Source organism: Lygodium microphyllum, chromosome 4 (genome assembly GCF_053477565.2).
Source record: "Lygodium microphyllum isolate KBCC chromosome 4, Lygodium_microphyllum_v1.1.10, whole genome shotgun sequence".
NCBI classification, from domain to species: Eukaryota; Viridiplantae; Streptophyta; class Polypodiopsida; order Schizaeales; family Lygodiaceae; genus Lygodium; species Lygodium microphyllum.
In genome coordinates, this window is record NC_141138.1 from 134004165 (window position 1) to 134016078 (window position 11914).

Consider the following 11914-nt stretch of genomic DNA (forward strand, 5'->3'; position numbering starts at 1 on the left):
CTCTCGACGGTGGATGCACATAAGAGTATGCTATGCATGCTAAAGGATAACGATAGACTAAGAGGAGATATGGTGGTTGAAAATGGGATAGAAAAGAGGATGGTACCATGGAGAAGAAGCCATGGTTCATGCCTACGAGGCGGTGGCATGATGTCTTGACCGAAGCTTCACACAAAGAGGTAGAAGTCTCTAGGGAAGAGTGGGAATTCTTGAGGGGATGTATTCTGAAGATGATCACATGATTTCTTTGTTGTTATATCTATGTTTTATAAAAGCTAACTAATCTAGCTATTTCAATGTACAATTTATAATCTACACTACAACATGGTCACATGGGCGATATTTTCGCATCGACGAAATGTGCTCCACGACGGACTATGATATCATGGTGAAGTTTGAGCAAGAAAGTTAATGGTAGGCCATAGATCCAAATATTGTAGTAGATGAGATGAATTATTTTGGCAACCTACAAAGTGTTATTTCATAAGATTATTGTAACTTCTCCATGATCATATTTGATATATACTAGTTTAATGTGGTATTGAAAGGAGCAGGGACAACCATTCGAGGAGAACTGTCTGGCAAGGTTCCTATAGATTCTTGGAGGTAGATTCCAATAAATGATGGAATGATTTACACTATATATTTGTCCTACCAGGTCATTCTGAATAGATGCATGACCTATTTTATTAATTTTTTAATAGCATGAAATAGTCACAAATACTGATTCATTCTTTATGACACACTTATATGTGATATTGAACATGTGATCTTCTATCTAAATCCTGGACAACCTCATCAGTGGTATGTTGTGCCATCAACGCTTTGGAGCACTCGAGTATATGATGAAAGCAATGTTGTCAATGTGGATGAGGAGAGTATATAAGTAGAGGGGTCAATATTGTGGGGGGTGGAGGACGAGGAGGGCTTCGAGTGTGGAGAGGAGACATACACGGGTAATATAAACGAAGAGACAGGAGTACAAGAATTTTTGGAGAATGAAGTGGACTCCTCAATTTGTGGAGACCTATGCATAGAACTTTTAGTGTATGCCTACTTATGCGAAGAGCTTGACATGGAGTTGTAAGACTAAACATATTTATATCCGCTTGCCAAATTTGTTGATAATTTCCTTTTACTAAATTTACTTGTATATATTTAAAAAGTTATATTATTGTGCTTTTCCTCGCAGAGAGTTCACCTTATAGAACATATAAGATACCACATTAATTCAAAGGAAAGGGTTTTTTATTTAGTAAAATGTATAGAATTATATTTACAAAAGGAAATTTTATCATAATTCATGTGTTTAGGAAAGTAAAAGGGGCCATTTTATGGCCTTATTATGTGAAGAAATGGTATTTCTTAATACCCTTTGAATGCCTATCATCAAGGTAACTTTTTAGAAGTGTACCACCCTAGGCTTTACCTAAACTCGTATATTGATGACACTAACATTGTTTTGTGACTATGCAAGCTAACATATCTAGAGACTAGGATGAGTTGAGGGATGATGATTGAGGAGCTATAGGAGATATTCATACGTATGTCTCTAGATCAGATGACACACTTCAAAGGTATGAGAGACCAAGAGTTATCTTGGTCATCATTGTTTGAGCATTTTGTGCATTCTACCTCGGTATGTTCTAATGATTCAATCTCTAGCGAGCGGAGTCAACTCTCTAGAATGGGGTTGCAGAGGGAGGCTCAAGGATGCCTCGCTCGATTCATGAAGAGGATAGTTGTGGTGGATGTCTAAGAAAGCTACAAACTCCCTCTCCTCATCGTTCTGGCGATGGTTTTGGGGGATACGATGGAGATGCAGATATTATGACCCCATGACTATTTGCTACTTTGCACTCTCGTACCAGTTCTAGAGAGGGTAGCTTGGGTGGGTGACGTGGAGACACCAATGCTATGTAGCCACCTCTTTGCTTGAGTGGACACTTATTACCTCCAAGATTTGCTATAGTTTTAGTGATGTCTTCTCTCTCTAAAGAGGTGGCACCCCTATGGGTGTTATTCCGAGAGATACCATCCCTATAGGTATGCTAGATGGATAGGGGTCTCCTAGTTATGCCTGATACCATAGTTGCAGGTGGGAGAGAGCGCACCTTAGATGTATCCCACCAGGGTACGGATACCTAGTGGATGAGAAAATTGGCATAGTATTCATGAATGAGAGAGTTGTGCTAATACATATTTAGGTACAATATTCTAGACCACTAAAAAAATATACTCTTAGGAAGCAAGGACTATATGGTAGCATCCTTGCATGAGGAGTTCTCTTTATCTACAGTGGTGTGGTAGACCAACTTTCCATAGGATGGATGATAGATTGATTGTATGCATGCATACATGTCACATAGATGATCAGATGTATGTAAGACAATCAAAAGGGTGGCTCCAAAGCTTGTTTGGTTAGACATAAAGGATTGGCAAAGACTCAAGGAGGCCATAGACTCTCCAAGAGGATGATGGCAACAATAGCAATAAGCAGTGAGGGTACGACTAGAGGCAAGGGCCATACATCATCTAGGGAGTGGAAGACTTAAAACTTATTTGGAGGATTTTGTAAGTTTTCTTTTGGTTATGGTGACTTTCGTCCTTGGTATAATACATGTATTAATAACCTTATTTCTAACAATTCTACTTTATTTTTCTTGCAATACTCAGTCACAAACTACGATACTATAGGTTTGGAGACTCAGTATATGCAGAGAGATACCGTCTCACTACATTAATTAATAGAATATATATGTGCAGTGGCCTAGTAAGTCATGTGTCTTTCTTTGTTTGAATTATTAGTTTTTTTGTAATGCATTATATATTATGGATTAATCTTTGCTTGTTTATATTGTAGATTCCATTCGCTGCTTCATTACGTTGTTGGGAGGGGCTCTCGAATGGTTGAGGAGTTGCAATAGTTCCTTAGATTTATGGACTGCACATCATTTCCTTTTTTTGGCCCTATGATTCATGTAGGCTCTTTCTATGCAACTTTCCTTGGATATATATCTCATCCTTTGTATGGACTCATATTTTGTGATATTTAAAGATACACTTCTTTGTATGTTTTGGACTCTCCTCTCTATCATTCCATGTAATTCTATGAGATATCATCATCGATAATGTAGTACTTTGAATATTAGATCAAGGACTCTTTCTTTCCATCATCTCATAGTATATGTGTTTCAATGACAATTGTGTATTTAATTTATAAATGCTTTATAGAATATTGTTTAGCACATAGGACTAGAAGGGTAGTAGGGTAGGATATCCTATCACCTAAATTTCTTTTTCTCTGCAACTGTCGCTATAAGTATCATAAATATACTTATACTACACATCGCTATTTTCATCGGTAAATATGTTGGAAAGCCTTGTTATTTATTTCACTAATTATGATGCAAATAGTGATGCGCATAGTGACACAAATCGTGACGTATTTGTAGAGACGTATATATCAAGGATTTTAGCGACAAAGGGGGTAATTTTTTAAATAGATATTTTCATTGCTTTAGACGTCGATATATGGCCTATATCTAGTAGTGAGGGTTGATCATGAAGGGCATTGAATGTATCTTATTGTGCTAGTAATATGGAGAGAGAGAAAAAGCCATAAATGTGGTAGTGTGCTTAGAAAAGTACTATATTCTATGAGTTTGAAGACTTGAGGAAGGATGTCTCAAAATTTGTAACTTTAAATGGTTTTCTTAAGAGTTTAAGATTCTAACATTCGATGGAAGTTTGCATGGATCTAGTTGTGCTCATAGTAGTAACCATCAACTTGTCCCTCTTTCCCCCTTTCCCCCCAAAGCTCACAGTTGGGAAGAATCCCTCTATCAAAAATTTTAAAGTCTTCCAAGTAAACATGTTTGCCCCGATTTTCAATGTGGCCTTAGTAGCTATTTGTTTGATTCTTTTGATTACTCCTTTGACCTTCCATTCTTCCTCCCTTTGACATTTAACAATCCCAAAACTTTTGTTTTTTGGAAGAAGGACTATAATATTACATAGCTACATTTTTCTATAGTAGCTCCTTGATAAATTGTCTTTTCGAATGCTATACACTTGAAGATGAGCCTTTAAAACAATACCATTTATATGCTTTGTTGGAACCTTATTGATCAGTCATGACCATTAAATCTAAAAGAGCTTCATAATTGAGGCCATTACATGGATAATGTTATAAATAGTTTGAATCAACTAGAGGGGAGCAACATAGTACATTTCTAGAGACAAAGGCAATCGGACATATAGTGGACAACTGAAGTGTGTGCAACGTAATGGATCTATAGCATCTCTCCAAAGATGTGGGGAGATTAATTGGAAGCCATCAAACACCAACACATTATAATGCTTGTGTCATATGCTTTAACCGACTTTTTGTACTTATATGAATACCTCTAGGCTCTATGACACTTTGATACTATTGAAATGCACAATCTCCAAAGGTCCTTGTGTTCTCAAAAAGGAAATGTCAACATGTAAATAATTTTAGGTAAATTATCAAAGTTATATTCCAAGCTTATGTCAGGGTTTCTAACAATCATTCTTATTAGGCCATAGTGACGTAGGGTAGTTAACTTTTTCTAGTTCATTTTATATACACAAAATGATAATTGAGTATGCATGATCTCTCCCTCTCTCCCTCTCTCTCAGAATTGTGTATCTCTTTACTTTGCCTTTCTACTTTGTAACAATTACGAATGTGGATATACAAGCATCCGACAGACAAAGTCCTGGTGTAGAACGAAGACACGGACTTGCTTCTATAAAACCCACATCCTCTGGTCATATCATTTTCTAAGCCCGTCGTTCTCATAAGCAAGATCTTTCGATAGCGTTAAAAAATACTGCTTTTTTGTTTAAGCATGGTTTTTGCACGTTAACAACACAATTTCTGATTCCTTCTCTTTCCTTCTTGTGCGCTGCACGTGACTTTGGCGAGGTGGTCATGGACCCGAGTTTCGGGACGGAGACGTACACTCGTGCGACGACAATGTCATCCATGGCGACTAATGAGCATGGAAGGAATATTCGTGAGGAAGAGACACTTCTGCGTCACGGATTCGAGGCCTACTTTATGCTTCCTTGCCACAACGATAATCATTATGCGTTGATGGGCGAAGCCGCGCGGTCAGGTGCAACTGCGGCGCGGCCTGCTCATGGATATGACAGACATCATGATCTTGCACCTCCGCGGCCGGTGCAACTTCCACCTCTGAATGAAGAGCGGCAACCTCCCTATGTCGACTGCACATTAACACCATCTTTGAGCTCTTTTCTGGACAATGACGGGCAGCCCGTGTTCAGCATTGGGCAGATGTCGCCATTTACCAGCTTCTTACGCGGCAGCAATATTAACAACAGAGTCAATTCCAATAGTTCTGTTAGCGCGTCCAGGAGTGCTATTGCGAGTGTTCCATGCCCGTGGTGGGAGCTTGCAAACAGGGATCGTCCTGCTCATCCTTGGTCTCTCTTCTCCCATCCCAATGCCCCGTATACTTTCTTAGCCGCGCCCGGAGCGTGGACCGAACCCGCCGATGTCGTGCTGCTGCGCATCCGAGCCGTAAACACCTCCATTTTTGTTGTGCATCTATGTTATCTTTTCGCGTGTGATTCATTATGTGTGATTGATGCATTATCTTTCCGTCCTTTTCAGTACCCGCATGCAATGTACATATTCCACTTGTGTGTTTGTGTTTGTGTGTGTTTCAATTTGCATGCATGTTGTGTGTATGTCATAAAAATATGAAAAACTGATGCCAAAGAGTAATATTATGTTGTCAATTACAATGATGAATTCCAAATCGTGGAATCAAAGGAAGCTTGTAGAAGCTGACATTTAAGCTATGAAGATAAAGGTTGCACGTAAACAAGATCAACATAATATGCGGGATAAAGCAGTTTACTATCTACCATGGAGGAGAAGGGTTCATATGCCTTTGCCGAAGACTTTTTGAATGGAGGAATAAAGATTGATTCTTCCCTCCTTCTTGTGTATTTCCTTGAATATGCTAGAATTCGCCATGACAATGAAGTCAAGACTGCAAAGAAAGGAGGGGAACGCCAATTCAATGGACTCTTGGATGTCTACAAGAAGACTCTTAGAAAGTTTCTATAAATTTGGGTTTGAGATGGTATTGACACCTACAGAGAATCTTTAGATTATCGACTTAAAGGTGCCCATCCGGATGGATCTAAAAGAAAAGCCTATAGAGCCTACTGTTTTGAGAGAAGGCTTTCCGTTTCGAAAATTGGGGAGAATGATCAAAAGGTTTTCATCCTCAAAATAGCTTTATTAATGCTAAGTTGAGATGGGGGAAGCACTAAAAATTCAAAAGGGGCGCATTGCTATGAATTTAGGGGGGAAAAAGCTAAGAAAAGAGGGGGATCAGGGGGATCGGAAAAAAAAAAGAACTATGACGCGAAGGAGATGGGGGCTCCCAGGGAGGAGGACAATTCGGAATTTTTCTACTGTTGCTTAGGAGAATTGATCCACTTCTGGAGAGGCGCTGAAGTTCTGTTTAGACGAAGAAAGCAAACGACTACAATTACAGAATCGCATGAGTAATGGGTGGGATTCAGACTTTAATTATGTCGGAGTCTCTGCAGATGGTGAACACCTCCATTGAAGAGCTGATCGAATTCCATGGGAAGGATGTGAAAGGACCGCATTAAAGCTATTGCAAAGTTGTGAATCGATGAAGCTGCTATTGAATGCAGAAGGTGAATGAAGTCTGGAGCTGCTGAAGGAGATGAATTTGACAAAGAGACGATCATCAGTACATCAACCTTTGCTACCCTCCATCACCAAGGGATGACCACTATTCTCATTAGTATGGAGTGGGGAAAGTAACATCAGTAGTCTTCCTGGCTTCGCAGGAGGCTTCTTTTAATCTCACAGAGCCTTCGCCTATTCCTCCCGCTTCCCATACCGCACTCTCCAGCGATTCCATGCTGCCCTGTCAGGATCCCCTGACTCCTGGAATACATGCATGCCCCTCGATCCATACAAGGTCCGTGCCAAGAAAAATCTAGTGGTGAAGAAGAAGAAGAAGATTGCTGGCATCGATCAAGATGAGCTTGTTGATCCGTGGCTTCTCGCTGATCTAGATAGCCGTTTTGCGGAGTTCCACAGAGTCCAAATACATTACAAACATTCCCAACCTGTGGATGAAGTAGAGGGACATGAAGAAAAGCAGACGAGGCCCCATGCTTCAGTCAAAATTCCTGCAATTCCTCTGCATTGGTTTGGAGCCTCTACTTCTTTGTCAACGACACCAAGCAGCGATATACCGGTGGCTTCACAAGGAATGAGTTTGCTGTTTGGGTTAAGAAACGGACAGGCTTACCTGCTCAGATAGTTTCGTCAACCATTGAAGCTGAAGAGGTTTTGCACCAAAATGGAACGACTGTGGTTGGATATTTTGAAGATTTTACGGGTCCAGACTATGAGGCATTCATTAGTGCAACCAAGGAGGAGTTAGAGACAGAGTTTGTTCAGATGTTCAAACTTCAAAAGAGGAGATACAGTTGGCTCAGAATGTTGCAAAAATCTTCAAGGGACAGCTTTTGTTTCTACTGGCAGATACTGCTGATGAAGAGCTTTCAAGGCCTACATTGACTTTGTTTGGATTGGAGCCACAGGAGCCCATTGTTACGGCTCTCAATTATGACAATGGACTTAAGTATCTACTTGAATCAGAGCTTACTAAAGACAATCTCATGGAATTTTGTAAGTGGCTGGCAGCAGGAAAGCACCTCCTTACTATAAATCTCAAGCAATACCAATAGAGGAACGAGGCGATGTGCAGATTGTTGTAGGAAAGAACTTTGAGTCAGTTGTACTTGATGAGTCAAAAGATGTATTCTTGGAGTAAGGAAAAAAAATACATGCTGAAGGACTAGAATGAAATTTGCTTATTGGCAGTATCTTTGTTGTAATTCATTTGACAAGCAATATAGTGATCTTTGGCATCAAATCTTGAGTTTTTGAGATCTTCTTGTTAGCCTCATTCCTTGCTGTACCTTGAACCCCGTGTTCTGCAGCTCTTGCACGAACTCTACGACACTTCTGGTGAACCGGACGTGAAAGTGTTGCGTCAATTTTCAGCAAGATGGGAGACTCGCAAGAAGAGATGACAGATGACAATGTCATGAAGCATCTGTTTCAGTCATTTAAAACCTATATGCAGCAGCAAGCTCACGCGAAACATGATAGTGATGCCATGCATGCCTTGAAAGTTGTCCAATAGGAGCTGAAGCAGTTCAACAGCCAACAAGTGTCAACTTACCTGCATTTGTATGAAGAAAAGATGAAGTTTTCTGGAGTTTCTCAAGATGTTTGGAGCCGCTACTTCTTGCGGATCATGGTGCGCGCCGAATTTCAGAAATTCAAGGAATACATGCTGGTTGGGCAGAGTTTAAGAAGGCATTAAAATATGAATATTTCTTGGAGGATACATGTCTTATGAACCGCAGGAATTTCTTAGCATGGGTTTTTATGCCTAATAAGGGACTTTCGATTACCGCCCTTCTGCGATAGTTTGAGAGCCGCTATGATCAGTTGGATGGAACTGAGCAGCAAGCTTTGGAGATGCAGAAAGTGGAATTATTTTTACAAGCTGTTGATGCTGATTTACAAGAAAAGGTGGATGATCTTTTGGAAGATCAAGCTACCGATTCAGGTTTAAAGACCGAGTGGAGATATGTCATTGATGCTGTGAATGCGCTTGTTAAGAAGCAGCGCAGGAGGGTACGACTGCATCGTAATACAGGATCTGCATCTGAAAAATCTTTGGAGACCTCTACTTCTACCCCTACTGCAAGTTCTATGCCTAAGCCTACTCCTCCTGTTGTAAATCCACCAATTCCTGCAGCTCCAGTGCCCTTATCAGTAGATGATGTTATTAAAGGCTTGGCAGATTTGACGATAGAGGCAGTTAAAGCTAAAGTTGGGAAGTTAAAAGAGCAACTTATGTCAGTACCTGCTGTAGCACCTGCTCCAGCGACGGCTGCTTTTCCAGCTGGCCAAAGAAAAGGGAGACGATGTATTTGGTGCGATAGTACAGAGCACCAATACTGTAGAGATTGTGATGCTTTTAAGGAATCGCGTAAGAAGAATGTAGTGTTCTGGGGACAAGATGGGAAGATATGGCTGATAGAGACTGGTGCTCCTCTTGACACGAACTTTGGTAAGGGAGGCATGAAGAAGCTCGTTGATGATATGGCTGCGCGATCAGCTTATGTGAGTGTTAGAGGAGATGCTTCAGCTTATGGAGTCCAGCTTAAGCAGAAATCAGATGGAGACTCTGCCTTATAGTCCTCTGCCTTGGAGATAGCGAGAAGAGGGAAAGTTCAGGCATCCACTATGACTTGTGTGGGCTCCAGCATTCGAGGAGAAACGGGATGGGATTCTCCTGTTGACAGGTATTCTATTTTTGCTTATATGGTGAAAACACAGGGTTTAGATGCCATGGTTGAGGAAAAGAGAAGAAGAGATGAGGAGGGTCTCAGCACCTCCAAAAAGACTAGAGGGGGTGACTTTGTTTCACCACCTGTTATAGCTCCACCTATGACGAATTCTCTAGCTCAATCAGGTCATGAATAACCTATGGGAGACAAGCAGATGAAAGAGAAGAGACAACCAAGAAAGGAGCCAGGATTCAAGCTCTTGTCAGACCTTGATATGCAAACGGATATGAGTAAGATTTTTCATGAAAGAATTTTGAATAGTGAAGTCACTTTTACTGTTGGAGAAGCTCTTGGGATTGCTAGAAGAGAAATACAGGATTGGATGCAGGATCTTTTGCGAAGGAAACGACATGCGATGGAAGGACCTGCTTTACAGGGATTATGGCATGGAGCTCTTGGGGAAGAGCACGTGGTGCAGTGATGGTTGAGAATGCTTCTGTCAATCCGTAGTTGGAGAAAATAGTTCAGCCTATGCATTATGAAGATGATGAAACCCCTATCCTCATTCCTCGCAGCCATTTTTCACGCAGTCATTGGGCTAGAGCAACCACTGAGATGGTGGTAAGGATTGGAGAGAAACAGATTCCTTTGGTCGCTTTAGTCGATCATGGTTCCGAGATTAATCTTATTGCTCGAGGTGTTTATGAGAGTGGCAAGTGGCCTATGGATGCAGAGCATGGCTGGCGCATGAGAGCGGCCAATAATACTTCTAGTGATATGTATGCTGCTTGTCCGAGCATCATAATTTCTATTGGTAATGTTGAAGAGGATTATCATTGCTTTGTTCAGGATTCTTGCTCTTATTCGATTATTCTTGGAAAGCCTTTCATTACAGAAGCAAGAATGGAGACGAAAGTAATGGATGACGGCTCAGCCTATGCATGGATACGGAGTAAGGATGATATGCGAGCTTGTTCAGTTTATGACTATTGGAGTAAATCATCCGAGAAACAGGGACTCCTTGCGTGAGGCACCACTACCTGCGAAGGAGTTGGATTTTCATTAGGTACCGCTGTCTTGCGAGACGCCAGTGGTACATTGCGAGACGCCAGTGGTACAATGCGGAGAAAAGAGGAGATCTCGCCTCCTGGCAGCCAGTCTTTCTCCACTAATTTTGTTGGTTTTTCTTCAAATAGTTCAATGAGTTATCAGAAAATTTCAGATTTATCTAGAGCTGCCAGGCAGTACATTGGTCGTAAGGAGAAAGAGTTGAAGACTGCAGGTATTTTGCAAGCAGGAGAGCATGTGGATGGGCTGTATGAAGGAATATCTTATGCAGATACATTGTCTGAGATGGGAAATATGCTGAAAACTGATGTATGTATGGGTTCAAGGATCATACCTGTGCAAACCTTGGATATGTATCAGGAAATTTTTGATTTTATGCTGAAAATAGAGTCAGAGGCTGAGAAAACTCAGCAAACCGAAGTTATCGCTGATCTTGATCAGCTTTCAGAGTTGCAGAGGGCTGAAACCTTTCAGCCAGCAGAGTTAAATGTTGGAAAAATTTAGCATATGGAGTATGAGGTTGCATCATGGCAGTCCACAAAGCAGAGGGCTGAAACCTTTCAGCCAACAGAGTTTAATGTTGAAAAATTTCAGCATACAGAGTTTCAGACTGCACCCATGCAGTCCATAGAGCAAAGGGCTAAAATCTTTCAGCCAACAGAGTTGAGAGTTACTGAAAAATTGCAAAAATTGCAGCAAAGAAAAGAGTGCCTGACTGATGCCAAGGTTGACACGAAGTATAAAACAGTTGATAAGAAGGTTAAGCCGGTTGCAGGGCCGCTTCCTCCTGATAGTGATGAGCAGATAGAAAAAGCTATGAAGCAGCCTATGTTGAGAGATCCTGCAAATATTGGACATAAATTTACAGCTCAAACTCTTGCAGAATTGAAAATTGGAAATGATGATTTCTTGCTTCCAGTGGAAAAAGAATGTTTTAGAGAGATGCTTGGACGTCATGGTAAGGCATTTGCTTTCTTTCCTCATGAAATTGGCTGTATTAGTCCCGAATTGGTTGCGCCTATGGTCATCTTCACTGTCCCTCATGTGCCATGGAATATACGTCCTATACCTGTGCCTAGAGCACACTTGCCAAAGCTGATAGAGTTGCTGAATGAGAAGATTAAGATGGGAATTTTGGAACCCTCTTCTGCGCCCTATTCTAACAGGTGGTTTACTGTACCAAAGAATAATGGTACCTTGAGATTTATTCAGGATATGCAGCCCCTGAATAGAGTGACAATCAGGAATGCGGGAACAGGTCCAGTTGTGGATGAGTTTGCTAAGGCTTTTGCAGGACGAGCCATATATTCTCTAAGTGACTTGTATTCTAGTTATGATCAGTTTCAGCTTGCCTTGGAAAGCAGGGATATTACTACTATGCGGACACCTATTGGTCTTGTGAGGATGTGTACCTTGCCTCAAG

The 11914-nt window shown here is 41.0% G+C and overlaps 1 pseudogene; it reads left to right on the plus strand.

Annotated features, from left to right (window-relative positions):
- The first annotated feature begins 5014 nt into the window (after positions 1-5014).
- Positions 5015-7889, plus strand: LOC148037644 (protein disulfide isomerase-like 1-5; annotated as a pseudogene).
- Positions 7890-11914: the final 4025 nt, after the last annotated feature.